At 44.4% G+C, this 27,846-nt stretch overlaps 1 protein-coding gene across 2 annotated transcripts in view; it reads left to right on the top strand.

The window, feature by feature from the left end:
• LOC112251332 (zinc finger CCCH domain-containing protein 3) overlaps positions 1 to 27,846 on the top strand; it is a 143,729-nt gene that overhangs the window by 2,768 nt on the left and 113,115 nt on the right. The gene's annotated exons all lie outside the window — the stretch shown is intronic.

The raw sequence follows: 27,846 nt of genomic DNA, 5'->3' as shown, positions 1-27,846 counted from the left end.
ATAAATAGTTTGTTTACTATAATTTTCCTTCTACTCGGGACTCAGGAGGTCTAGCTAATTAATTCAGCTAGTTGCGAGTGGTGTTCTCTTTTAGCCGTGACAAATTCACTTAATGAATATATCCTCCGTGGAGAATGACATTACATGGACAGTACTGTGGATCCAGTCTATCTAATAGCTCTATGGTTTAGTGACTCATTTTAGGACACTGTTGGACATTTGCACTCTTGCCAGTGCTTTGATTGGGCCAATTTTATTCCACACTGTCCCCTCTCTCCAATAGGGGTCAGCATTCCTCTCTGAGAGGCCTATGGAGAGCTGCTGTGATCTGTGTGTGTGTGTAGGGGGTAGGAAGGGGTGGTAATTGATTACCCAATTGAGCTGTGATAGTGGGTAATTTGCAGTGGGTGAAGGTGGGGAAGAGGCTGCTGCTATCAAGTCCTGGCACCACCACCACTCTCCTCTCCCCCCAGCCAGCCCACTAGATAAAAAGCAGCTAATGCATAATTATCCTTTTGCAAATTGGATTGTTTTAACGAACTAGAGAATATAGACCTAACCTGATGGAATGCAATCTGTGTTTTTACAACCCTCGGCCCCTCCTCCCTTCCTTCCTTCCTTCCACCCCTCCATTCTCTTCATCCCTCTCATGCCCATCTCAGTGTAATCGCCCCCAGTCAATGGAGTCGAGCAGACATTAAAAAAGCCATCACTATTAACATTAGGCTTTATTCATCCTGATGGCTGGCTGTCTGGCACTCTCTCCATAGCTCACTCTCTCTGCTTCTCTCTCCTTTCTCTCTCTTCATTCACCCTCCTCCTCTCCCCCTCTCACACAAATTATCTGTCCTCAATTGCTTTCCTACTGTCTAATTCTTCTCTTGTCTCGTTCTGTCTCTGACCCCCCGTCCCCCCCATCTCTCTCCATCCAGTCATTCTTTCTCCTAGTTCTCTGCTTTATCGTCCTCTGTAAGTGTAGAGATGTAGCTGGCCTGAAGCAGGACTTATATTGTTTGTTTCTCAGTGATGGAGGGAAGGATAAATAGAGGAAAGAATGTTGCGATAGAAGAAGATGGAACGAGGGAGAGAGATAGAAAGTAGCCGTCTGTGCTGCAGATAAGAGCCTCTAATAAAGAGCAAATTGAATTACTAATGATGTGGACCAGTCTTACAGTACTGATGACCACACACACACTGTTATTTTTCTTAATTTCCTCTTCAATGAGTTCTCTCTTTCTCGGTGGTAGTGCAGGTGTTTATTTGGCTGCCCGGTTATCTGCAGTTTAATTTAAAGAGAGCATAAACCTAAGTGAGCAGTTAAGGCCGTAATGAATCCTGGGGATGGGGGGGGTGAGAGCCCAGATAACCTAATAAAGCAGATAAACGACAGGAACGGACAGAACACAGAAAGGAGGAGTGCTGAGCCATGCGGGTTCAGGCCCTATGTGACGGATCTCTCTCCTAGTTCTCTCCCTCCCTCCATCCATCTCTATTTCAGCCTCTCTATCTGTCTTTGTTGGTCTCTTTGTGACTGTTTATCTATGTCTGTGTAATGTAGGTGTAGCCTATTATAATCACATTGTTTGCTCTGTTATTTCTCTGAATCTTAAAGGGAAACTACAGAATGTAGATACACGTAATTTGTAAAATACACTGGTATGGTGCTGGAGATATTGAACATGAGGTTGAAAAGTGTTGGATTTCCCCTTTAACCTTTCTAGCGCAGGTGTTCCGCTAGCGGAACCCCTCGACAACATTCCGCTGAAAAGGCAGCGCGCAAAATTCAAAAATATTTTTTGGAAATATGTAACTTTCACACATTAACAAGTCCAATACAGCAAATGAAAGAAACTTCTTGTTAATCTAATCTGATTGTTAGATCACCACCAAGTCAAAAAAACACACAGCCATTTTTCCAGCCAAAGATAGGAGTCACAAAAAGCAGAAATATAGATCAAATTAATCACTAACCTTTGATGATCTTTATCAGATGACACTCATAGGACATCATGTTACACAAAACATGTATGTTTTGTTCGAAAATGTGCATATTTATATCCAAAAATCTCAGTTTACATTGGCGCGTTACGTGCAGTAATGTTTTGATTCCAAAACATCCGGTGATTTTGCAGAAATACTGATAATAAACATTGATAAAACATACAAGTGTTATTCACAATTAAAGATAGGCTTCTCCTTAATGCAACCGCTGTGTCAGATTTCAAAAAAACTTTACAGAAAAAGTATAATCTGAGAACGGCGCTCAGAGCCCAATCCAGCCAGAGAAATATCCGCCATTTTGGAGTCACTAGAAGTTAGAAATAACACAAATATTCACTTGCCTTTGATGATCATCAGAAGGCACTCCCAGGAATCCCAGTTCGACAATAAATGACTGATTTGTTCCATGAAGTCCATAATTTATGTACAAATAGCCACTTGTTGTTCGCGTATTCAGCCTAGTAATCCATCTTCATGAGGCGCGAGCACTTCGTCCAGACAAAAACTCGAAAAGTTCTGTTACAGGTCGTAGAAACAAGTCAAACGATGTATGGAATCAATCTTTAGGATGTTTTTAACATAAAACATCAATGTTCCAACCGGAGAATTCCTATGTCTGAAGAAAAGCACTGGAACGAGAGCTAACTCTGTCGGGAGCACACGTCACGAGCCTGAGACACTCTGCCAGACCACTGACTCAAGCAGGTCTCATGAGCCCCTCCTTTATAGTAGAATCCTCAAACCAGTTTCTAAAGACGGTTGACATCTAGTGGAAGCCGTAGGAAGTGCAACTTGACTCCAAAGATACTGTAGGCCAAGCTTTGAAAAACTACAAACCTCAGATATCCCATTTCATGGTTGGGTTTTTCTCAGGTTTTCGCCTGCCATATGAGTTCTGTTATACTCACAGACATCATTCAAACAGTTTTAGAAACCTCAGAGAGTTTTCTATCCAATACTAATAATATGCATATATTAGCATCTGGGACAGAGTAGGAGGTAGTTCACTCTGGGCACGCTATTCATCCAAAAGTAAAAATGCTGCCCCCTATCCCAAAAAGGTTAACATACAGGTGTATGATCTTAATTTGATCACCATGTTGTTGCAGGAATTGTCCTGTAGAGCAGGAATTGCAAACTAGCAGTGCATTTGAGGTTTAAAAAGGCTTCTGAAGTTTGTAGTTTCCACTAGGGCTATCCCTGACAAAACAAAATCTTAGTCAACCTAGCGTCGTCTGTTCTTTCAACAAATCGATTGGTCAAAATGTTAACTTCTATTTTTCCCTATATCGACACACCCTATATGTTTTCATAAAATCAACTATATGTAGGCTACTGAGCTTGTCTGATGCTTTAAGCACACAGTGATTCAATTAAATAATTAAGACTCACAAATTACTTTGGGGGGGGGGGTGTAATAGTCTGGCCAGAAGAAGAACCTGTTCCTGTCTCTCCTCCAGCTACTGCTGGTCATAGATTCTGTCATGAAGCTCCTGAAGTTAGGCTGCACCAGGGGTTGTCAACCTTTTCCATTTGGAGTGACAATTTATCCTACTATTTCTACCGATCTGCGTGCCAGTTCTGATTTTCATTTCATTTAGAATAAAGCCTTCGTATCTCAAGATCATTATAATGTGGTTAATCATGATTCTTAAAGTAACTTATATTGCTTCTATGTAAAAATAGCCTACATAAAGCCAACAAATAAAAATATTGCCGGTAGAAAATATCCTAATTTAAAAGGCATTCTATAGATCACATTGGCTACACATGGCCTGTCTGCAAGGAACTTAAAACATTGTATCAACTATTAACTTGGTCTGGCCTGAAGCTGGTGCTTGCAAGCTTGCAACATTGTATAGAATATTCTGGGCCCTCATAGTTTCCCGTGCCAGTGAGCTCCTGACAGACAGCTGTAGGCTATCTGCACCAGGGATAAGAAGTAATCAGGTAGGCCTATTTTACGAAGGTTCCACCGGATCAGAGCAAGAGTGGAAGAGAGCTGGAAAGATGTTTAAAATGGGCTACGTTGGGGACCTATTGTCATTCTCAAGGGAAATAAAAGTACGTTGTGAAGAAAAAAATGACTTTGAGAAGCTCCACGGTGGTGGGGAGTTAAGACAATCAGAAATACTATCAGATCCACAAATGGGCACATTTCTAGGCCTACATTTGCATGCAGGCCAGGTAGTCTGCATAATCGGATGCACATACTTACTCAACATTAACAGGAGCGCTACAAACAAAAGACGATGAATAAATTGACCATTCGTCAATGGAAGGAAATTAACCAAAACGTGTTCCTCACAAGTGTAACCTAGGTTGTGCGTTCCGCAAACAACGTGTCCACTTTGGTTTTTGCAAAGGTCAAGGGGCAAAGCTGAGAGGGCAACCGGCTATTGTTTGTTTACTAAACAAATGTCAGATTATCCCGTGTGATGGTGTGAAGGAGTATTTCTAGATATAGGAAGGGGTGTGTGTACTGTTGCTGTCCCTCACTCAACATATGGTTAACTGATTGAGAGTTGGCATGACTTTATTTGGTACACACACACATTCTTGTCCCCTCAGTCAGTGGCTGGGTAGTGTTTTATTGCAGTTTCTGTTGTCAGTTTGTCTCTAGCTCTGTTTTGTGTAAATCACCCTGGCAGGACAGATCCCTTTCACTGCTACACACACACACACACACACACACACACACACACACACACAGTCTTCTTCCTCCCACCCGGGCGGGGTTAGAATGTTGACCTGTTTGTGCGTTAGAGGTGGAGTGGTTCAGGTTCCTGTACTGGATCTGATATGGCAGCTATTTCCCCCCATCTCAGCATCAAGTTATTAGTACCCCCCCATTCCCCAAACCTTGTGGGGATCTTGTTACCGTGCCGACGATCAGCCCATTTATTAGGTCTATAAATCACTGCTGTGTGGTCTGTCATCAGACCCTGTTAACCTCTCATTGTCATTTCCCACTGTCTGCAACCTGTCATCTCTCACACGTGTGCACATGCACACACATGCTACCTGTGGTGTTCAGTGTCATGTGTGCATCTAACCACAGATGTATTTAGGCTTCACTTAGTGACTGTATAATTCTTCTATAATACGATGTAGTAGTCTTACCCTTGGACTCTGCTATTAGGTCTTCATGTGACTTGGTGATTCAATTATTTAAAATATATTATTATGCCATTCAGCAGACAGATTTATTCAAAGCGATTTAGTCATGCGCGCAGGAAAAGGAAATTGCAGCACACTTGCTCGTGCGCCCGGGTGATTTTATTCAGGGGTAAGTACTTAGCCCAAAAAACGTAAAAGTATTTTTACTTATCTGTACTTTACTATTTATATTTTTGTACTTTTTTACTCCATACATTTTCCCAGACACCCAAATGTGCATTTTGATCATCACTGATCAACCCTACTGCCTCTGATCTGGCAGACTCACGAAACACAATGGCTTTGTTTGTAAATGATGTCTGAGTGTTGGAGTGTTCCCCTGGCTATCTGTAGATGGGAAGAAAGTAAATGGTGTCGTCTGGTTTGCTTAATATAAGGAGTTTGAAATGATGTATACTTGTCATTTTATTTTTGATACTTAAGTATATTATTGCAATTACATTTACTTTTGATAGTTAAGTATATTTAAAACCAAAAACACAGTATTTTACACTTACTTCAGTCATTTTCTATTAAGTTATCTTTACTCAAAGATATGACAATTGGGCATTTTTTCCACCACTGTTTTTGCCACAGTTCACGCACACTCTAGGGTCAAAAAGTTATAATCTTAAAGTCCTCTAACAACGAGCTTGACTGACAAACACACACAGGCATGATGAAGACCGGGTCGGAACATCATAATAAAATCACCTTGTATCATGAGCAGCAGTGTGCGGCATTTTCCTTTTTATGTTTAATGAATTCACCATAAAAAGTACCTGAATGTGCAGTTCTTCAGCTTTAGTATATGAGACGTAACTTGTGGGTGTGTGGATCTGTTATTGCAGGGCAGATGTGTGGATCTGTTAATTGCAGGGCAGATGTGTGGATCTGTTAATTGCAGGGCAGATGTGTGGATCTGTTATTGCAGGGCAGATGTGTGGATCTGTTATTGCAGGGCAGATGTGTGGATCTGTTAATTGCAGGGCAGATGTGTGGATCTGTTAATTGCAGGGCAGATGTGTGGATCTGTTATTGCAGGGCAGATGTGTGGATCTGTTATTGCAGGGCAGATGTGTGGATCTGTTATTGCAGGGCAGATGTGTGGATCTGTTATTGCAGGGCAGATGTGTGGATCTGTTATTGCAGGGCAGATGTGTGGATCTGTTAATTGCAGGGCAGGTGTGTGGATCTGTTATTGCAGGGCAGATGTGTGGATCTGTTAATTGCAGGGCAGGTGTGTGGATCTGTTAATTGCAGGGCAGATGTGTGGATCTGTTAATTGCAGGGCAGATGTGTGGATCTGTTATTGCAGGGCAGATGTGTGGATCTGTTAATTGCAGGGCAGATGTGTGGATCTGTTAATTGCAGGGCAGATGTGTGGATCTGTTAATTGCAGGGCAGATGTGTGATCTGTTATTGCAGGGCAGATGTGTGGATCTGTTATTGCAGGGCAGATGTGTGGATCTGTTAATTGCAGGGCAGATGTGTGGATCTGTTAATTGCAGGGCAGATGTGTGGATCTGTTAATTGCAGGGCAGATGTGTGGATCTGTTAATTGCAGGGCAGATGTGTGGATCTGTTAATTGCAGGGCAGATGTGTGGATCTGTTAATTGCAGGGCAGATGTGTGGATCTGTTAATTGCAGGGCAGATGTGTGGATCTGTTAATTGCAGGGCAGATTCATCCCTGCATCCAGAACCAAATGTTGCATGCACACTTGCAACTATAGATGGTTGTTTTGGCCGACATGACTGCATGTTGATAAAGAGGTCTACGTTCCCTGGCCGGAGCGATTGCCACCTCATATTTCGTCTGTCTCTGATGTCGTTAATCAGATCAAGCCAACCCCACGACACCCTCTCTGTACTGTGACTGGAAGTCGCGTCTGATAAAAGTGTCAGCCAAATGGTATATAATATATACACACACACTCATATATATACATGTGTATATGTATATGTATGTATATATATATATATATATATGTATATGTGTGTATATATGTATATGTGTGTGTGTGTGTGTGTGTGTGTGTGTGTGTGTGTGTGTGTGTGTGTGTGTGTGTGTGTGTGTGTGTGTGTGTGTGTATATATATTTAAATCAGGGCAGCAGATTTCTAAAGATCTCTTTGTGTATTGAGTTGATTGAACCATTCCATCTAGCATCACATATATAGTTAAAATACAGCACCAATACAACACACGCTGATGTCATTTGATGCATCTCACTCAAAAGCCTGTCCTTATTTGGCTGTGGCTTAATGTCTTTCTTTTAGTTTGTTTCTCTGCATCATTCGCTGGTTCACACACACTCTAGTTTCTCACCAGAATCTCTCCTCTATCACTCCTCTCTCTCTTTCCTGAAAACTCTCTTCTTTCTCTGTTCACACACAGAGCTCTATAGGGCATGTGTTTTTTTAAATTTCAGACTACACAGTTGCTATGTCCATGCATGTACCCGTTTGTGTAAAATAAACTTTCTGTGCACACCAGTAATCGTCTCTCACTATTTTAATAGTGAGGCTATAGAGTGAGGAGAGTGAATCCCGTGTGTGTTTATTTCTCTCCTCAGCTGCTTGGTAAAATATCCCACTCTAAATGCCATTCCCCACCACTCTCCCATAGCTGTGTTAATCAGGCACACACACACACACACACACACACACACACACACACTAACATATCTGGGCCCAACCCCAGTGCTCACAGACAGACATTCTGTTCATTCCTCTTCACTTTCTCAGGCCCTCGGTGTCAAACAGGTGGGCACACTGTGTGTGTGTCACTCACTCACTCACATGGCTGCATGAGGTAATCACACACACAAAAACACATGCACCCTCCAGCATCCACAGAATCACACACACAAAAACACATGCACCCTCCAGCATCCACAGAATCACACACACAAAAACACATGCACCCTCCAGCATCCACAGAATCACACACACAAAAACACATGCACCCTCCAGCATCCACAGAATCACACACACAAAAACACATGCACCCTCCAGCATCCACAGAATCACACACACAAAAACACATGCACCCTCCAGCATCCACAGAATCACACACACAAAAACACATGCACCCTCCAGCATCCACAGAATCACACACACAAAAACACATGCACCCTCCAGCATCCACAGAATCACACACACAAAAACACATGCACCCTCCAGCATCCACAGAATCACACACACAAAAACACATGCACCCTCCAGCATCCACAGAATCACACACACAAAAACACATGCACCCTCCAGCATCCACAGAATCACACACACAAAAACACATGCACCCTCCAGCCCCCTGTACTGAGCTGTATGATGGTAGGACCTCCTCTCTCAGCTCTGTCTCTCGTCAACCTGTCAACTGGCCATAACTAAAGACCTGATAGACAGGCCATGCGTGACAGATGCACATAAACCACCCTGAACCGGGACGGAGAGGGGATGGATACTAGGAATACTTCACCTACACACACAAACGCTCACACACAGGCCTGTGTAAATGCTCACACACAGGCCTGTGTAAATGCTCACACACAGGCCTGTGTAAATGCTCACACACACACGCCTGTGTACACGTTTCGTTGCATAGAACAGTCTTTTACCAGGGTTTGTCTGTTTGATATTCTGTGACGACTCAGAGGATCTATGTGGAGTTCTGAAACCTTTGAGCTATGGTCTGTGTGTGTGTGTGTGTTAGTGTGCCTGTGTGCGTTCATATGTTTCTGAGTATAAGTGAGCGGGTTGGACCCGGTGGTTCAGGAGCGTGTTGAAATGTGTAAGCCATGGTTTGAGTGGGTGTAGGCAGAAATCGTAACGTTAGCGTGAACTCTTCCCAGTTAAAGGGGATACATTGGATTTGGCCAATGTATCCCCTTTATCTCCTTCCCCAGAATCCGATAAACTCGTGGAGACCATTTTATGTCTCTGTCCAGTATGAAGGAAGTTCGAGGTAACCACCAGTCCATCTGACTCTGGGGGAGGAGATTAAGGGCTTCATTGCCAAAAACGGGGTAAATGTTTTCTTGGTCCCCAGAGCAGTCAAAGGTGTTCTGTGCCCTGCTGGCTAGATAAATCAGAATCCTTAACAGGATGACATGCACGGGCACACACATATGATGTCCAAAGACATGCCAACAGGGGTGTTAGTTAGTGGCAATAAGGACTGCAACTGGGTGGGAATGTTCCCATGTTAAACCTCAAGGCCATATGGGTCATGGTCATGTGACAGTCACTGAGATTGATTTTATTATGGTTTAGTCTATGACATCAGTTTTAGTGTGTTTACAAGGATTCATGCAAACCTTTGGCCTCTACATACAGTAGACCTGGCTATTTATTCAGGTATGGGTTTCTGCTGAAGTTTGTTTGATGAAAGACTGTTGCACAGCCGGTTTAGCTTGGTGGAACCAGCTTGATCACTGGGTCCACCAGGCTACTTCAGTTCAACTGATCACTGGGTCCACCAGGCTACTTCAGTTCAACTGATCACTGGGTCCAGCAGGCTACTTCAGTTCAACTGATCACTGGGTTCAGCAGGCTACTTCAGTTCAACTGATCACTGGGTCCACCAGGCTACCACTGGTTTGCATTGCACTAAAATGTCAACATTACAAACGGTGCAGTTGAGAATAAACATTTACAATTTTTTCCCATCCACCTGCTCTGAGTCTTGTGTTTTGAGTACAGTACCCAGAATGTGTTCTGTTGTATAACGCAAAGCTCCAGGAAGCTGCTGCTAAACATGTCAATCACAGAGCAGGACACTGGCTTCCACCTCCTCACTCCATCTATCCCTCACCCCAGCCCCCTCCTCAACCCTCCAGTAATCCAACACTCCCTCCCTCTCCTCCATGTGTCTTCACAGAGTGAAGTGTTACCATAATAATCATGGGGGTTTGGCATTGGTGTTGGAAGAGGAGCACAGAGTCCTCAGATTGCCTGGCATGTTAATTATGGGGCCTCCTCTCTCCTGCTCGGTCTCTCTCTCCCTCCTACCCGGCCGCATGCAGGGACACTTGTGTTCCCGTTAGGGCAGGGGTAGTGGGTGAGGGGGTAGGAGGGTTAGGTACGTTAGTGCTTGGTAGTTGAGGTTCAGCTCTGTTCTAGCCTCTAACCCCCACCTGTAAGACAATCCTCCCTCTAGTCCTCCAGTGGGTTTAGGATGGTGAACCTCAGAGGAGGAGAGACGGACAGGCTTTATGCTAGTTTACCCTCCGAGTTAAACAGGACATGAATCTGTCTGTATGGGGTTACCTCACCACCATACAGTTTTCTGGCCACATATAGTACTCGTTTACTCACTCACTCACTCACTCACATACATATAGTACTCGTTTACTCACTCACTCGCATACATATAGTACTCGTTTAGTCACTCACTCACATACATACATATAGTACTCGTTTAGTCACTCACTCACATACATACATACATACATACATACATACATACATACATACATACATACATACATACATACATACATACAGTACTCGTTTACTCACTCACATACATATAGTACTCGTTTACTCACTCACATGCATACATATAGTACTCGTTTACTTACTCACTCACATGCATACATATAGTACTCGTTTACTTACTCACTCACTCACATACATATAGTACTCGTTTACTTACTCACGCACTCACATACATATAGTACTCGTTTACTTACTCACTCTTCTCTTTTACACTCTCAAACAACTTTTTGACATACTCGCACTCAATAGATTACTAATGAACCACAGCCACTTTGTCTGTCAATCAGTATCACCAGTATCTCTCACTCACTCCGCTAATAGCACCTACTAGTCAACCCCTCTTCTGCACCCTGCTGGTATAATGTAGTGTGTGTGGGGGGGAAGATGAGTGGAGATGGGTAGAGCCATGTGCACGGGCCTGTCCCTGCCACTCTGACCTCCCATACCATAGATCATAGACTCCAGATTCAGAGGCTGTTCTCAGCTATGCTTTTCCTGCCTTCCCTCCTCTTCCCCTCACTTTCCCCCCTCTAGTTCTTCCCCATTTATACTGTCTCCCCCCACCTCCTTGCCCACTCCCTTTATCCCTATTCCTATTTTTCTCACCTCTATCCTTTTCTCCAGAGGGAGTGATCTTTTCCTATTTAACTGGTTGGCTGATGCTCTACCTGGGTCACCCCTGTCTCCCCCGTTCCTAGACTCCTAGCTAGTTTACCCGTTCTCTCTCAACCTGTCCCATCCTTCTTTCCCTGGGTCAGCTGTGCATGGCTAGGGGCCAGATCATTCTCACACTCCCTCCTCAGTCTACCCTTCCCCTGCCTCCCTCTCAACCTGTCCTGTCTAGTTCTGCTCCCCTGCTCTCCTTGGGTCAGCTGGGTAAAGGTGAAGGACCAATTATCACCCCTGACTCACTTCCCCATCCCGTCCAGTGCTGCTCGACCAGGCCCTCTCCACCAAACCCAGGCAGAGCCCTCTAGCCCCAGCCCCTGGCATGGGGAAACCCAACCCTCTAATCTCTCTCTCTCAGCCTTTCCAACTTTACATTTCAGGACCAGACCCCCCCCTGTCTATTCTGGTTCTCTAGAGTTATCCAGCCAGTGACCCCTCCTCCTGCCCCAGTCCCTCCCTCATCCCGTCCCTGCCCCAGTCCCTCCCTCACCCCGTCCCTCCCTCATCCCATCTCTCCCTCATCCCATCCCATCTCTCCCTCATCCCATCCCAGTCTCTCCCTCATCCCTGCCCCAGTCCCTCCCTCATCCCTGCCCCAGTCCCTCCCTCATCCCGTCCCAGTCCCTCCCTCATCCCGTCCCAGTCCCTCCTTCGTCCCGTCCCTGCCCCAGTCCCTCCCTCATCCCATCCCAGTCCCTCCCTCATCCCGTCCCAGTCCCTCCCTCATCCCGTCCCTGCACCACTCCCTCCCTCATCCCATCCCAGTCCCTCCCTCATCCCATCCCAGTCTCTCCCTCATCCCGTCCCTGCCCCAGTCCCTCCCTCATCCCTGCCCCAGTCCCTCCCTCATCCCATCCCAGTTCCTCCCTCATCCCGTCCCTGCCCAAGTCCATCCCTTGGGGGCAGTTACGTTTTCTCTGCTCTCTTATGTGGCTGTGTGCTTCCAGTCATGACAGGCATGCAAGCCTCCCAGCTCAACACCAGTCTCTCCTAAACCTCTACCCTGACCCCCCCCCACCCCCTCAGCGTTCCATGCCTAGACACACACACCATCTCTATCCCATCCCCACAGGTGCCATCAGAACCAGAGCAGATTCTTCAACAGATGTAACCATATATTTATCCTGTCACTCCCTCTCTCTTTCCCTCCGCTCCATCTCCACCTCCCTCCCTCACTTCAGCCCCCTCTTAACTCCTTCTAGTAACTTCTCTCTTTCCCTCCGCTCCATCTCCACCTCCCTCCCTCACTTCAGCCCCCTCTTAACTCCTTCTAGTAACTTCTCTCCCTCCCTCCCCATCCATCCCTCCCTGAGCTTGCCCTGGGTGTGTGGGTGTTTAATAATGGATGATTGTGTTAATCAAGCTGTTGTTGTTAAAGGGCTTTAAGATAACTGTTAATTCCACTGGGCCTGTATTGATTAGCTGTGGTGGGGATTGGTTTATAGCCCAGGCGAAACATACTCACCCATCCTCATCTTATCTCCCACTCCCCTCCTCACCCGTACTTGCTCTCTCCCATTCTGCCCCCTCCTCCTCCTCATCGCCCCCCTCCTCCTCGCCTCGTCCTCCTCGTCTCCCCCCAGTACACACACACACCTACACTCCTTGCTGGGATCCCTATAACCCTAATGCGTGGTGTGTCTGTCTCTCTCCTTCCTCTCTCTCTTCCTCTTTCCCCTCTTTTGGCAGTTGGTGTTGGGGATAGGCCTATTGGTCATCTAGGTACACTGATAATGTTGTCGGTGATCTTGGTACACTGCTAGGATTGTCGGTGATCTTGGTACTAGAGGTCGACCGAATATGATTTTTCAACGCCAATACCGATTTATTGGAGGACCCAAAAAAAGCCGATACATATTAATCGGCCGTTTTTTTTTTTTAAATAAAAAAAATGACAATTACAACAATACTGAATGAACACTTATTCTAACTTAATATAATACATCAATAAAAATCCATTTAGCCTCAAATAAATAATGAAACATGTTCAATTTTGTTTAAATAATGCAAAAACAAAGTGTTGGAGAAGTAAAAGTGCAATATGTGCCATGTAAAAAAAGCTAGCGTTTAAGTTCCTTGCTCAGAACATGAGAACATATGAAAGCTGGTGGTTCCTTTTAACATGACTTCAATATTCCAAGTTAAGAGGTTTTAGGTTGTAGTTAATATAGTATTTATAGGACATTTCTCTCTATACCATTTGTATTTCATATACCTTTGACTATTGGATGTTCTTATAGGCACTATAGTATTGCCAGCGTAAAAGTATAGCTTCCGTTCCTCTCCTTGCCCCTACCTGGGCTCGAACCAGGAACACATTGACAACAGCCACACTCGAAGCAGCGTTACCCATTGCTCCACAAAAGCCGCGGCCCTTGCAGAGCAAGAGGAATAACTACTCCAAGTCAGCACGAAAGTGCTGTTTGAATGAATGCTTACGAGCCTGCTGCTGCCTACCACTGCTCAGTCAGACTGCTCTATCAAATATCAAATCATAGACTTAATTATAACATAATAACACACAGAAATAAGAGCCCTTGGTCATTAATATGGTCAAATCCGGAAACTATCATTTCGAAAAACAAAACGTTTATTTCAGTGAAAGATAAAATACCGAATGGTTCCATATAACGGGTGGCATCCCTAAGTCTAAATATTATTTTTACATTGCACAATCTTCAATGTTATGTCATAATTCCGTCAAATTCTGGCAAATTAGTTCACAATGAGCCAGGCGGCCCAAACTGTTGCATATACCCTGACTCTGCGTGCAATGAACGCTAGAGAAGTGACACAATTTCACCTGGTTAATATTGCCTGCTAACCTGGATTTCTTTTAGCTAAATATGCAGGTTAAAAAATATCTACTTCTGTGTATTGATCTTAAGAAAGACGTCGGTGTTTATGGTTGGGGACAGTCGTCCAACGATTGTGCTTTTTTCACATGCCCTTTTGTTATCATCCCCCAGCGTTGCATCCATTATATGCAACACAGGACACGCTAGATAAACTAGTAATATCAACCATGTGTAGATAACTAGTGATTATGATTGATTGATTTTTATAAGAAGTTTAATGCTAGCTAGAAACTTAGCTTGGCTTACTGCATTCGCGTAACAGGCAGGCTCCTCGTGGAGTGCAATGAGAGGCAGGTGGTTAGAGCGTTGGACTAGTTAACTGTAAGGTTGCAAGATTAGATCCCCAGAGCTGACAAGTTGAAACTCTGTCGTTCTGCCCCTGAACAAGGCAGTTAACCCACTGTTCCTAGGCCGTCATTGAAAATAAGAATGTGTTCTTAACTGACTTGCCTAGTTAAATGAAGATAGATTTTTTTATATATATATATATATATATATATATATGAAGAATCGGCTCCCCAAAATACCGATTTCCGATTTGTTATGAAAACTTGAAATCGGCCCTAATTAATCAGCCATCCCGATTTAATCGGTCGACCTCTACTTGGTACGCTGCTAGGGTTGTCGGTGATCTTGGTACGCTGGCCTGCACAGAACGCTGACCTCAACCCCATCAAACACCTTTGGGATGAATTGGCACACTGACTGCGAACCAGGCGTAATTACCCAACATCAGTGCTGACCTCACTAATGCTCTTGTGGCTGAATGGGAGCAAGTTCCTGCAGCAATGTTCCAACATCTAGCGGGAAGGCCTTCCCAGAAGAGTGGAGGCTGTTATAGCAGCAAAGGGGGGCCAAATCCATGTTTAATGCTCATGATTTTGGAATGAGATGTTTGACAAGCAGGTGTCCACATACTTTTGGTCATATTGAAAAGATAATGGTTCTATATATTTAAAAACTAACAATCACACAGAGAGAGAGAGAGAGAGGTGTGTGTGTGTGTGAGAGAGAGGGTGTGGGGAGAGCTGTGTGTGTGTGTGAGTGAGAGAGGGAGGGAGGGGGTGGGGGGAGATGTGTGTGAGAGAGGGTGTGTGTGAGAGAGAGAGAAAGTGTACAACGTAGAACGCCAAATAATGCATGCAGAGCAGAATTAGGCCGATACCCACTAATTATCAAAATCTGTTAAATTCTACAACCACCTAAAAGGAAGCGATTCCCATACCTTCCATAACAAAGCCATCACCTACAGAGAGATGAACCTGGAGAAGAGTCCCCTAAGCAAGCTGGTCCTGGGGCTCTGTTCACAAACACACCCCACAGAGCCCCAGGACAGCAGCACAATTAGACCCAACCAAATCATGAGAAAACAAAAAGATACAGTGCCTTGCGAAAGTATTCGGCCCCCTTGAACTTTGCGACCTTTTGCCACATTTCAGGCTTCAAACATAAAGATATAAAACTGTATTTTTTTGTGAAGAATCAACAACAAGTGGGACACAATCATGAAGTGGAACGACATTTATTGGATATTTCAAACTTTTTTAACAAATCAAAAACTGAAAAATTGGGCGTGCAAAATTATTCAGCCCCTTTACTTTCAGTGCAGCAAACTCTCTCCAGAAGTTCAGTGAGGATCTCTGAATGATCCAATGTTGACCTAAATGACTAATGATGATAAATACAATCCACCTGTGTGTAATCAAGTCTCTGTATAAATGCACCTGCACTGTGATAGACTCAGAGGTCCATTAAAAGCGCAGAGAGCATCATGAAGAACAAGGAACACACCAGGCAGGTCCGAGATACTGTTGTGAAGAAGTTTAAAGCCGGATTTGGATACAAAAAGATTTCCCAAGCTTTAAACATCCCAAGGAGCACTGTGCAAGCGATAATATTGAAATGGAAGGAGTATCAGACCACTGCAAATCTACCAAGACCTGGCCGTCCCTCTAAACTTTCAGCTCATACAAGGAGAAGACTGATCAGAGATGCAGCCAAGAGGCCCATGATCACTCTGGATGAACTGCAGAGATCTACAGCTGAGGTGGGAGACTCTGTCCATAGGACAACAATCAGTCGTATATTGCACAAATCTGGCCTTTATGAAAGAATGGCAAGAAGAAAGCCATTTCTTAAAGATATCCATAAAAAGTGTAGTTTAAAGTTTGCCACAAGCCACCTGGGAGACACACCAAACATGTGGAAGAAGGTGCTCTGGTCAGATGAAACCAAAATTGAACTTTTTTGGCAACAATGCAAAACGTTATGTTTGGCGTAAAAGCAACACAGTTCATCACCCTGAACACACCATCCCCACTGTCAAACATGGTGGTGGCAGCATCATGGTTTGGGCCTGCTTTTCTTCAGCATGGACAGGGAAGATGGTTAAAATTTATGGGAAGATAGATGGAGCCAAATACAGGACCATTCTGGAAGAAAACCTGGAGTCTGCAAAAGACCTGAGACTGGGATGGAGATTTGTCTTCCAACAAGACAATGATCCAAAACATAAAGCAAAATTTACAATGGAATGGTTCAAAAATAAACATATCCAGGTGTTAGAATGGCCAAGTCAAAGTCCAGACCTGAATCCAATCGAGAATCTGTGGAAAGAACTGAAATCTGCTGTTCACAAATGCTCTCCATCCAACCTCACTGAGCTCGAGCTGTTTTGCAAGGAGGAATGGGAAAAAATGTCAGTCTCTCGATGTGCAAAACTGATAGAGACATACCCCAAGCGACTTACAGCTTTAATCGCAGCAAAAGGTGGCGCTACAAAGTATTAATTTAAGGGGGCTGAATAATTGTGCACGCCCAATTTTTCAGTGTTTGATTTGTTAAAAAAGTTTGAAATATCCAATAAATGTCGTTCCACTTCATGATTGTGTCCCACTTGTTGTTGATTCTTCACAAAAAAATACAGTTTTATATCTTTATGTTTGAAGCCTGAAATGTGGCAAAAGGTCGCAAAGTTCAAGGGGGCCGAATACTTTCGCAAGGCACTGTAATTACTTGACACATTGGAAAGAATTAACAAAAAAACAGAGCAAAGTAGAATGCTATTTGGCCCTAAACAGAGAGTACACAGTGGCAGAATACCTGTCCACGGTGACTGACCCAAACTTAAGGAAAGCTTTGACTATGTACAGACTTAGTGAGCATAGCCTTGCTATTGAGAGGCCACCGTAGACAGACTTGGCTCTCAAGCAAAATGCCGAAAAACAACACACCCGAGTTGCAAAATGCTGTGCTTAAATTGTTCAACATGGTTTTAACTTCTGGCTGCTTCCCTGATGTCTGGAACCAGGGGCTCATCTCCCCTATCCACAAAAGTGGAGACAAATCAGAACCCAATAATTACAGGGGAATTTGCGTAAACAGCAACTTGGGAAAGGTTTTCTGTAGCATTTTGAATTCAAGAATTCAAACCTTTCATCAAGAAAAACATGTAATTAGTAAATGTCAAAATTTCTTTCTCCCTAACCACTGCTCTACTGACCATATATACATCTTACACGCACTCATTAATAAACACCACCGCACTACTGTCCACCTTACACACACTCATTAATAAACACTACTGTCCACCTTACACACACTCATTAATAAACACCACCGCACTACTGTCCACCTTACACACACTCATTAATAAACACTACTGTCCACCTTACACACACTCATTAATAAACACCACCGCACTACTGTCCACCTTACACACACTCATTAATAAACACCTCTGTCCACCTTACACATACTCATTAATAAAAACCTCTGTCCACCTTACACACACTCATTAATAAACACCTCTGTCCACCTTACACACACTCATTAATAAACACCACCGCACTACTGTCCACCTTACACACACTCGTTAATAAACACTACTGTCCACCTTACACACACTCGTTAATAAACACTACTGTCCACCTTACACACACTCGTTAATAAACACTACTGTCCACCTTACACACCTTCATTAATAAACACCTCTGTCCACCTTACACACACTCATTAATAAACACCACCGCACTACTGTCCACTTTACACACACGTTAATAAACACCACCGCACTACTGTCCACCTTACACACAAACGTTAATAAACACCACCGCACTACTGTCCACCTTACACACACTCATTAATAAACACCACGCACTACTGTCCACCTTACACACACTCGTTAATAAACACCACCGCACTACTGTCCACCTTACACACACTCATTAATAAACACTACTGTCCACCTTACACACACTCGTTAATAAACACTACTGTCCACCTTACACACACTCGTTAATAAACACTACTGTCCACCTTACACACACTCATTAATAAACACCTCTGTCCACCTTACACACACTCATTAATAAACACCACCGCACTACTGTCCACCTTACACACACACGTTAATAAACACCACCGCACTACTGTCCACCTTACACACACACGTTAATAAACACCACCGCACTACTGTCCACCTTACACACACTCATTAATAAACACCACCGCACTACTGTCCACCTTACACACACTCATTAATAAACACTACTGTCCACCTTACACACACTCATTAATAAACACTACTGTCCACCTTACACACACTCATTAATAAACACTACTGTCCACCTTACACACACTCATTAATAAACACTACTGTCCACCTTACACACACTCGTTAATAAACACTACTGTCCACCTTACACACACTCGTTAATAAACACTACTGTCCACCTTACACACACTCATTAATAAACACCTCTGTCCACCTTACACACACTCATTAATAAACACCACCGCACTACTGTCCACTTTACACACACGTTAATAAACACCACCGCACTACTGTCCACCTTACACACACACGTTAATAAACACCACCGCACTACTGTCCACCTTACACACACTCATTAATAAACACCACCGCACTACTGTCCACCTTACACACACTCATTAATAAACACTACTGTCCACCTTACACACACTCATTAATAAACACTACTGTCCACCTTACACACACTCATTAATAAACACTACTGTCCACCTTACACACACTCATTCATAAACACTACTGTCCACCTTACACACACTCATTAATAAACACTACTGTCCACCTTACACACACTCATTAATAAACACTACTGTCCACCTTACACACACTTGTTAATAAACACCACCGCGCTACTGTCCACCTTACACACACTCGTTAATAAACACTACTGTCCACCTTACACACACTCATTAATAAACACTACTGTCCACCTTACACACACTCGTTAATAAACACTACTGTCCACCTTACACACACTCGTTAATAAACACTACTGTCCACCTTACACACACTCGTTAATAAACACTACTGTCCACCTTACACACACTCGTTAATAAACACTACTGTCCACCTTACACACACTCATTAATAAACACTACTGTCCACCTTACACACACTCGTTAATAAACACACTCAAAATCTTTGCTTGCTTTATTGACTTTAAAACTTTAAAAAAACATTTGAATCTATTTGGCACGAAGCGCTATTCTACAAAATTATCCAAAGTGTGCTTGGTGGTAAGGTGTATGACTTAATAAAATGTATGTACACAGAAAACAAGGGTGCAATAAAAATCCAAAGAACAGAATTCTTTTCACAATGTCAAGGTGTGAGACAAGGCTGAGTCCAACTCTTTTCAACATTTATATCAATGAATTAGCAGACATATTGGACCATTCTGCAGCCCCAGAAATACCTGCTATATGCTGATGACTTGGTACTTCTAATTTAAGCGGCAGCATAGCCTAGTGGTTAGCGCATTGGACTAGTAAGGTTGCAAGATCGAATCCCCGGGTTGACAAGGTACAAATCTGTCGTTCTGCCCCTGAACAACCGTCATTGAAAATAAGAATCTCTTCTTAACAGACTTGCCTAGTTAAATAAAGGAAAAATAAATAAAAATCACCAACCAACTGTCTTCAACAGAACATTAATATTCTAGAGCAATATTGCCATAATTGTACCCTGGCAGTAAATTTCCAAGAAACAAAAATCCTGATTTTCCCCCCCAAAAAAAAACTGATATCAGAAGCACAAATATAAATTCGCCCTGAACAACACCATAATTGAACACACTAAAAATTAAACCTACCGTCTCACCAAATCTGCATCGGGAAACTTTAATATGGCAGTGAATGCACTCAAAGAAAAAGCCTGCAATAAAAATGAAATTATTCAAAATCAACATCCCAATTAGAATTTGGACCAACATATTTGACAGTGTAATCCTACCAATAGCTCTTTACGGAAGTGAGGTTTGGGGGCCACTCAATAAACTGGACTTTAAAATGTGCGACAAACATCCAATTGAAGCCCTACATGCGAATTCTGTCTGAAAATTCTACAAGTCCAGAGAAATACCCCAACTAATGCACGTAGGGGAGAACTGGGCCACTTTCCAGTGATAATGAAAATACAGAAAAGATCATAAATTCAAGTCCAAACTCAAGTCTGCAATTTAAAGCACTTCAAACCAAAGAGCTGAGCCCAGAAACGAGCCCTCTCAGTCAGCTGGTGTTGGACCTCACCAACCAAGCTGAGCCCAGAAACGAGCCCTCTCAGTCAGCTGGTGTTGGACCTCACCAACCAAGCTAAGCCCAGAAACAAGCCCTCTCAGTCAGCTGGTGTTGGACCCCACCAACCAAGCTGAGCCCAGAAACGAGCCTTCTCAGTCAGCTGGTGTTGGACCTCACCAACCAAGCTGAGCCCAGGAACGAGCCCTCTCAGTCAGCTGGTGTTGGACCTCACCAACCAAGCTGAGCCCAGAAACGAGCCCTCTCAGTCAGCTGGTGTTGGACCTCACCAACCAAGCTGAGCCCAGAAACGAGCCCTCTTAGTCAGCTGGTGTTGGACCTCACCAACCAAGCTGAGCCCAGAAACGAGCCCTCTGTCAGCTGGTGTTGGACCTCACCAACCAAGCTGAGCCCAGAAACGAGCCCTCTCAGTCAGCTGGTGTTGGACCTCACCAACCAAGCTGAGCCCAGAAACGAGCCCTCTCAGTCAGCTGGTGTTGGACCTCACCAACCAAGCTGACACCAGCACTGCTTCAAAAGAAAGAATTCCAATAAGCAAAATCATGAACCAATCAAAAGACTCATACTTACAACATTGGAAAAACGAAACAAAATCCACAAAGCCGACTAAATTGCTATCTGACCCTAAACAGAGAATATGAATTGGCTGGTTATCTCTACTCTGTCAGAGATATGAAGCACAGACAGATCCTTACCAAGTACAGGCTGAGTGACCACCAATTGGCAATAGAAACCGGCAGACATAAAAAGACATGGCTACCCAAAGAGGAGTATGTGGTCACTGCATGACAGGGGAGGTAGAGACAGAGATGCACTTTCTCCTTTACTGTGATAAATATTCCTCACAAAGAGATTCATTATTCACAGAAATGACTACATTTATTCCAAATTTTAACTTATTAAACCCAGAGGAAAAACTAAAAATACTCCTGGGCGAAGGAGTAATGGCTCCTCTTGCAGCCAAATATGTATTTTCCTGCCATAGTCTGAGGGACACTGAATAATAACATCTGCATAGTAAACAGTAACTTACTTATTATTACTATTATTGTTATTACTATTATTATTGTTTACCATTCCAAATAGTAGTTGTATGGGTGGTAATGGGAATGATAGCAGTTTAATGATGATGATAGTAGTTGTATGGGTGGTAATGGGAATGATAGCAGTTCAATGATGATGGTAGTAATTGTAGTGGTATGGGTGGTAGTGGGAATGATAGCAGTTTAATGATGATGATAGTATTTGTAGTGGTATGGGTGGTAATGGTAATGATAGCAGTTTAATGATGATGATTGTAGTGGTATGGGTGGTAATGGTAATGATAGCAGTTTAATTATGATAGTAGTTGTAGTGGTATGGGTGGTAATGATAGCAGTGAAATGATGATAGTAGTTGTAATGGTAATGATAGCAGTTTAATGATGATGATAGTAGTTGTAGTGGTGTGGGTGGTAATGATACCAGTGAAATGATGATAGTAGTTGTAATGGCAATGTTAGCAGTTTAATGATGATAGCAGTTGTAGTGGTGTGGGTGGTAATGGGAATGATGGCAGTTTAATGATTATGATAGTAGATGTAGTGGTACGGTTGGTAATGGTAATGATAGCAGTTTAATGATGATGATAGTAGGTGTAGTGGTATGGGTGGTAATGGGAATGATAGCAGTTTAATGATGATGAGTGTGAGAGAGTGGGGAGTTGTGAGAGAGTGGGGAGTTGTGAGAGAGTGGGGAGTTGTGAGAGAGTGGGGAGTTGTGAGAGAGTGGGGAGTTGTGAGAGAGTGGGGAGTTGTGAGAGAGTGGGGAGTTGTGAGAGAGTGGGGAGTTGTGTGAGAGTGGGGAGTTGTGTGAGAGTGGGGAGTTGTGTGAGAGTGGGGAGTTGTGTGAGAGTGGGGAGTTGTGTGAGAGTGGGGAGTTGTGTGAGAGTGGGGAGTTGTGTGAGAGTGGGGAGTTGTGTGAGAGTGGGGAGTTGTGTGAGAGTGGGGAGTTGTGTGAGAGTGGGGAGTTGTGTGAGAGAGAGAGAGAGAGAGTGAGAGAGAGAGAGAGAGAGAGAGAGAGAGAGAGAGAGAGAGAGAGAGAGAGAGAGAGAGAGAGGAGTTGTGTGAGAGAGAGAGAGAGAGAGAGAGGAGTTGTGTGAGAGAGAGAGAGAGAGAGAGAGTTGTGTTGTGTGAGAGAGTGGGGAGTTGTGTGAGAGAGAGAGAGAGAGAGAGAGAGAGAGAGAGAGAGAGAGAGAGAGAGAGAGAGAGAGAGAGAGAGAGAGAGAGAGAGAGAGAGAGAGAGAGAGAGAGAGAGAGAGAGAGAGAGAGAGAGAGAGAGAGAGAGAGAGAGAGAGAGAGAGAGAGAGAGAGAGAGAGAGAGAGAGGGAGTTGTGTGTGAGAGAGAGAGAGAGTGGGGAGTTGTGTGTGAGAGAGAGAGAGGGGAGTTGTGTGTGAGAGAGAGAGAGTGGGGAGTTGTGTGTGAGAGAGAGTGGGGAGTTGTGTGTGAGAGAGAGTGGGGAGGTGTGTGAGAGGGTGGGGAGAGCGAGGACAGGGTGGGGAGGTGAGAGTGGGTAGGAGAGAGAGTGGGGAGGAGAGAGTAGAGTGGAGAGGGAGTGGAGAGAGAGAGTGGAGAGGTTAGCAGTTTAATGATGATGATAGTACTGGTATGGGTGGTAATGGTAATGATAGCAGTTTAATGATGACGATAGTAGTGGTATGGGTTGTGATGGTAATGATAGCAGTTTAATAATGATGATAGTAGTTGTAGTGGTATGGGTGGTAATGGGAATGATAGCAGTTTAATGATGATGATGATAGTAGTGGTATTGGTGGTATTGGGAATGATAGCAGTTTAATGATGATGATGATAGTAGTTGTAGTGGTGTGGGTGGTAATGGGAATGATAGCAGTTTAATGATGATGATGATAGTAGTGGTATTGGTGGTATTGGGAATGATAGCAGTTTAATGATGATGATGATAGTAGTGGTGTGGGTGGTAATGGGAATGATAGCAGTTTAATGATGAGTTGTGAGAGAGAGTGGGGAGGTGAGAGGGAGAGACTGTGGTGAGGGAGAGAGGTGAGGGGGAGAGACTGGGGAGAGGTGTGAGGGAGAGAGAGAGGGGAGGTGAGAGAGAGAGTGGGGTGGGATAGGAGAGGGTGGGGAGAGGTGTGTGTGTGTGTGAGAGAGTGTGTGGGGAGAGCGGTGAGAGTGTGTGGGGAGAGCAGAGAGAGAGTGTGGGGAGAGCAGAGAGAGAGTGTGGGGAGAGCAGAGAGAGAGTGTGGGGAGAGCAGAGAGAGAGTGTGGGGAGAGCAGAGAGAGAGTGTGGGGAGAGCAGAGAGAGAGTGTGGGGAGAGCAGAGAGAGAGTGTGGGGAGTGCAGAGAGAGAGTGTGGGGAGAGCAGAGAGAGAGTGTGGGGAGAGCAGAGAGAGAGTGTGGGGAGAGCAGAGAGAGAGCGTGGGGAGAGTTTGGAGAGCGTGGGGAGAGTTTGGAGAGCGTGGGGAGAGTGAGAGGTGAATGTGAGAGGGAGAGGTGTACAGTGGGGCAAAAAAGTATTTAGTCAGCCACCAATTGTGCAAGTTCTCCCACTTAAAAAGATGAGAGAGGCCTGTAATTTTCATCATAGGTACACTTCAACTATGACAGACAAAATGAGAGAAAAAAAAATAAAGAAAATCACATTGTAGGATTTTTAATGAATTTATTTGCAAATTATGGTGGAAAATAAGTATTTGGTCAATACCAAAAGTTTATCTCAATACATTGTTATATACCCTTTGTTGGCAATGACAGAGGTCAAACGTTTTCTGTAAGTCTTCACAAGGTTTTTACACACTGTTGCTGGTATTTTGGCCCATTCCTCCATGCAGATCTCCTCTAGAGCAGTGATGTTTTGGGGCTGTTGCTGTGCAACACGGACTTTCAACTCGCTCCAAAGATTTTCTATGGGGTTGAGATCTGGAGACTGGCTAGGCCACTCCAGGACCTTGAAATGCTTCTTACGAAGCCACTCCTTCATTGCCCGGGCGGTGTGTTTGGGATCATTGTCATGCTGAAAGACCCAGCCACGTTTCATCTTCAATGCCCTTGCTGATGGAAGGAGGTTTTCACTCAAAATCTCACGATACATGGCCCCATTCACTCTTTCCTTTACACAGATCAGTTGTCCTGGTCCCTTTGCAGAAAAACAGCCCCAAAGCATGATGTGTCCACCCCCATGCTTCACAGTAGGTATGGTGTTCTTTGGATGCAACTCAGCATTCTTTGTCCTCCAAACACGACGAGTTGAGTTTTTACCAAAAAGTTATATTTTTGTTTCATCTGACCATATGACATTCTCCCAATCATCTTCTGGATCATCCAAATGCTCTCTAGCAAACTTCAGATGGGCCTGGACATGTAGTGGCTTAAGCAGGGAGACACGTCTGGCACTGCAGGATTTGAGTCCCTGGCGGCGTAGTGTGTTACTGATGGTAGGTTTTGTTACTTTGGTCCCAGCCTCTGCAGGTCATTCACTAGGTCCCCCCGTGTGGTTCTGGGATTTTTGCTCACCGTTCTTGTGATCATTTTGACCCCACGGGGTGAGATCTTGCGTGGAGCCCCAGATCGAGGGAGATTATCAGTGGTCTTGTATGTCTTCCATTTCCTAATAATTGCTCCCACAGTTGATTTCTTCAAACCAAGCTGCTTACCTATTGCAATTTCAGTCTTCCCAGTCTGGTGCAGGTCTACAATTTTGTTTCTGGTGTCCTTTGACAGCTCTTTGGTCTTGGCCATAGTGGAGTTTGGAGTGTGACTGTTTGAGGTTGTGGACAGGTATCTTTTATACTGATAACAAGTTCAAACAGGTGCCATTAATACAGGTAACGGGTGGAGGACAGAGGAGGCTCTTAAAGAAGAAGTTACAGGTCTGTGAGAGCCAGAAATCTTGCTTGTTTGTAGGTGACCAAATACTTATTTTTTCACCATAATTTACAAATAAATTCATAAAAATCCTACAATGTGATTTTCTGGATGTTTTTTTCTAATTTTGTCTGTCATAGTTGAAGTGTACCGATGATGGAAATTACAGGCCTCTCTCGTCTTTTTAAGTGGGAGAACTTGCACAATTGGTGGCTGACTAAATACTTTTTTGCCCCACTGTATGTGAGAGAGAGTGGGGATAGATGAGAGAGAATGGGAATAGATGTGGGGGTGAGAAGAAGCGACCAGGTGGGGGTGAGGAGAGCGACAGAGTACAGTATTGATTTGGGGCAGTTCATTCTGTGCTGTCTCTGGTGAGTTGCTCTGGGGGAAATAGCTAGTTTGTCTCCTGTCACTGTGGCTTCACACTTAAAGAGAAACAAAGGGAGGTGTGACAAAGCCACTTGTCTCCATAGACGAGAGCATCAACATCACAGGGACCTGGGAAGTCACTGGGGAGATGGATGGAGAGGAGTGGCTGTGTAGTTGTGGAGAAGCTTGTATTGATCATTGGTCGTTTACTGTCCCTCGTTCCCTGGTGAATTGCACTGTGGGAAGTGGTTCATTTGTCTCCTGTCCAGGGGGCTTAGACACAGTGTGTGTGTGTTTAGGTACACGTTTATGTGCGTATGTGTGTGTGTGTGGTCATTTGTCTCCTGTCCTGGGTCAGCCTCGGCTGTTAAATGCCTCGCTCTATCTCTGTGGTGACACTGATGTCATTGATCCCTCTGTCCAATGACAGTAATGCTGAACTGATTGGACTGTAGGCCTCATTGACATGATATACAGATTCTTTACTAAAGAAATTGTATAGGAAGAACAGAGCAGCTATGAAAGAATGATGAAGCACTGTACTGTTTGATCTAGGATGCCAACCTGAACAAAGGTGTTATGGCTGGAGGACAGGCGTGGGTAGGGTGTGAATCCATGACGCCTATTATGGAGGAGCTTTGGATTTGACGTTACTATGGTCCTTATAGGAGCCAAAGGCTTAAATCAAGTCCAGTTTAGATTTAATAGGTGTGTTATGTTCACAGTACCCTGTAGACCAGTAGACCAGTCCTGGGAATGTTCACAGTACCCCGTAGACCAGTCCTGGGAATGTTCACAGTACCCTGTAGACCAGTCCTGGGAATGTTCACAGTACCCTGTAGACCAGTCCTGGGAATGTTCACAGTACCCTGTAGACCAGTCCTGGGAATGTTCACAGTACCCTGTAGACCAGTCCTGGGAATGTTCACAGTACCCTGTAGACCAGTAGACCAGTCCTGGGAATGTTCACAGTACCCCGTAGACCAGTCCTGGGAATGTTCACAGTACCCTGTAGACCAGTCCTGGGAATGTTCACAGTACCCTGTAGACCAGTAGACCAGTCCTGGGAATGTTCACAGTACCCCGTAGACCAGTCCTGGGAATGTTCACAGTACCCTGTAGACCAGTCCTGGGAATGTTCACAGTACCCTGTAGACCAGTCCTGGGAATGTTCACAGTACCCTGTAGACCAGTCCTGGGAATGTTCACAGTACCCTGTAGACCAGTCCTGGGAATGTTCACAGTACCCTGTAGACCAGTCCTGGGAATGTTCACAGTACCCTGTAGACCAGTCCTGGGAATGTTCACAGTACCCTGTAGACCAGTAGACCAGTCCTGGGAATGTTCACAGTACCCCGTAGACCAGTCCTGGGAATGTTCACAGTACCCTGTAGACCAGTCCTGGGAATGTTCACAGTACCCTGTAGACCAGTAGACCAGTCCTGGGAATGTTCACAGTACCCCGTAGACCAGTCCTGGGAATGTTCACAGTACCCTGTAGACCAGTCCTGGGAATGTTCACAGTACCCTGTAGACCAGTCCTGGGAATGTTCACAGTACCCTGTAGACCAGTCCTGGGAATGTTCACAGTACCCTGTAGACCAGTCCTGGGAATGTTCACAGTACCCAGTAGACCAGTCCTGGGAATGTTCACAGTACCCAGTAGACCAGTCCTGGGGAATGTTCACAGTACCCAGTAGACCAGTCCTGGGAATGTTCACAGTACCCAGTAGACCAGTCCTGGGAATGTTCACAGTACCCTGTAGACCAGTCCTGGGGAATGTTCACAGTACCCTGTAGACCAGTCCTGGGAATG

The sequence above is a fragment of the Oncorhynchus tshawytscha genome, linkage group LG05 (genome assembly GCF_018296145.1).
Source record: "Oncorhynchus tshawytscha isolate Ot180627B linkage group LG05, Otsh_v2.0, whole genome shotgun sequence".
Taxonomy (NCBI): Eukaryota; Metazoa; Chordata; class Actinopteri; order Salmoniformes; family Salmonidae; genus Oncorhynchus; species Oncorhynchus tshawytscha.
This window is presented reverse-complemented; position numbering and strand designations above follow the sequence as displayed.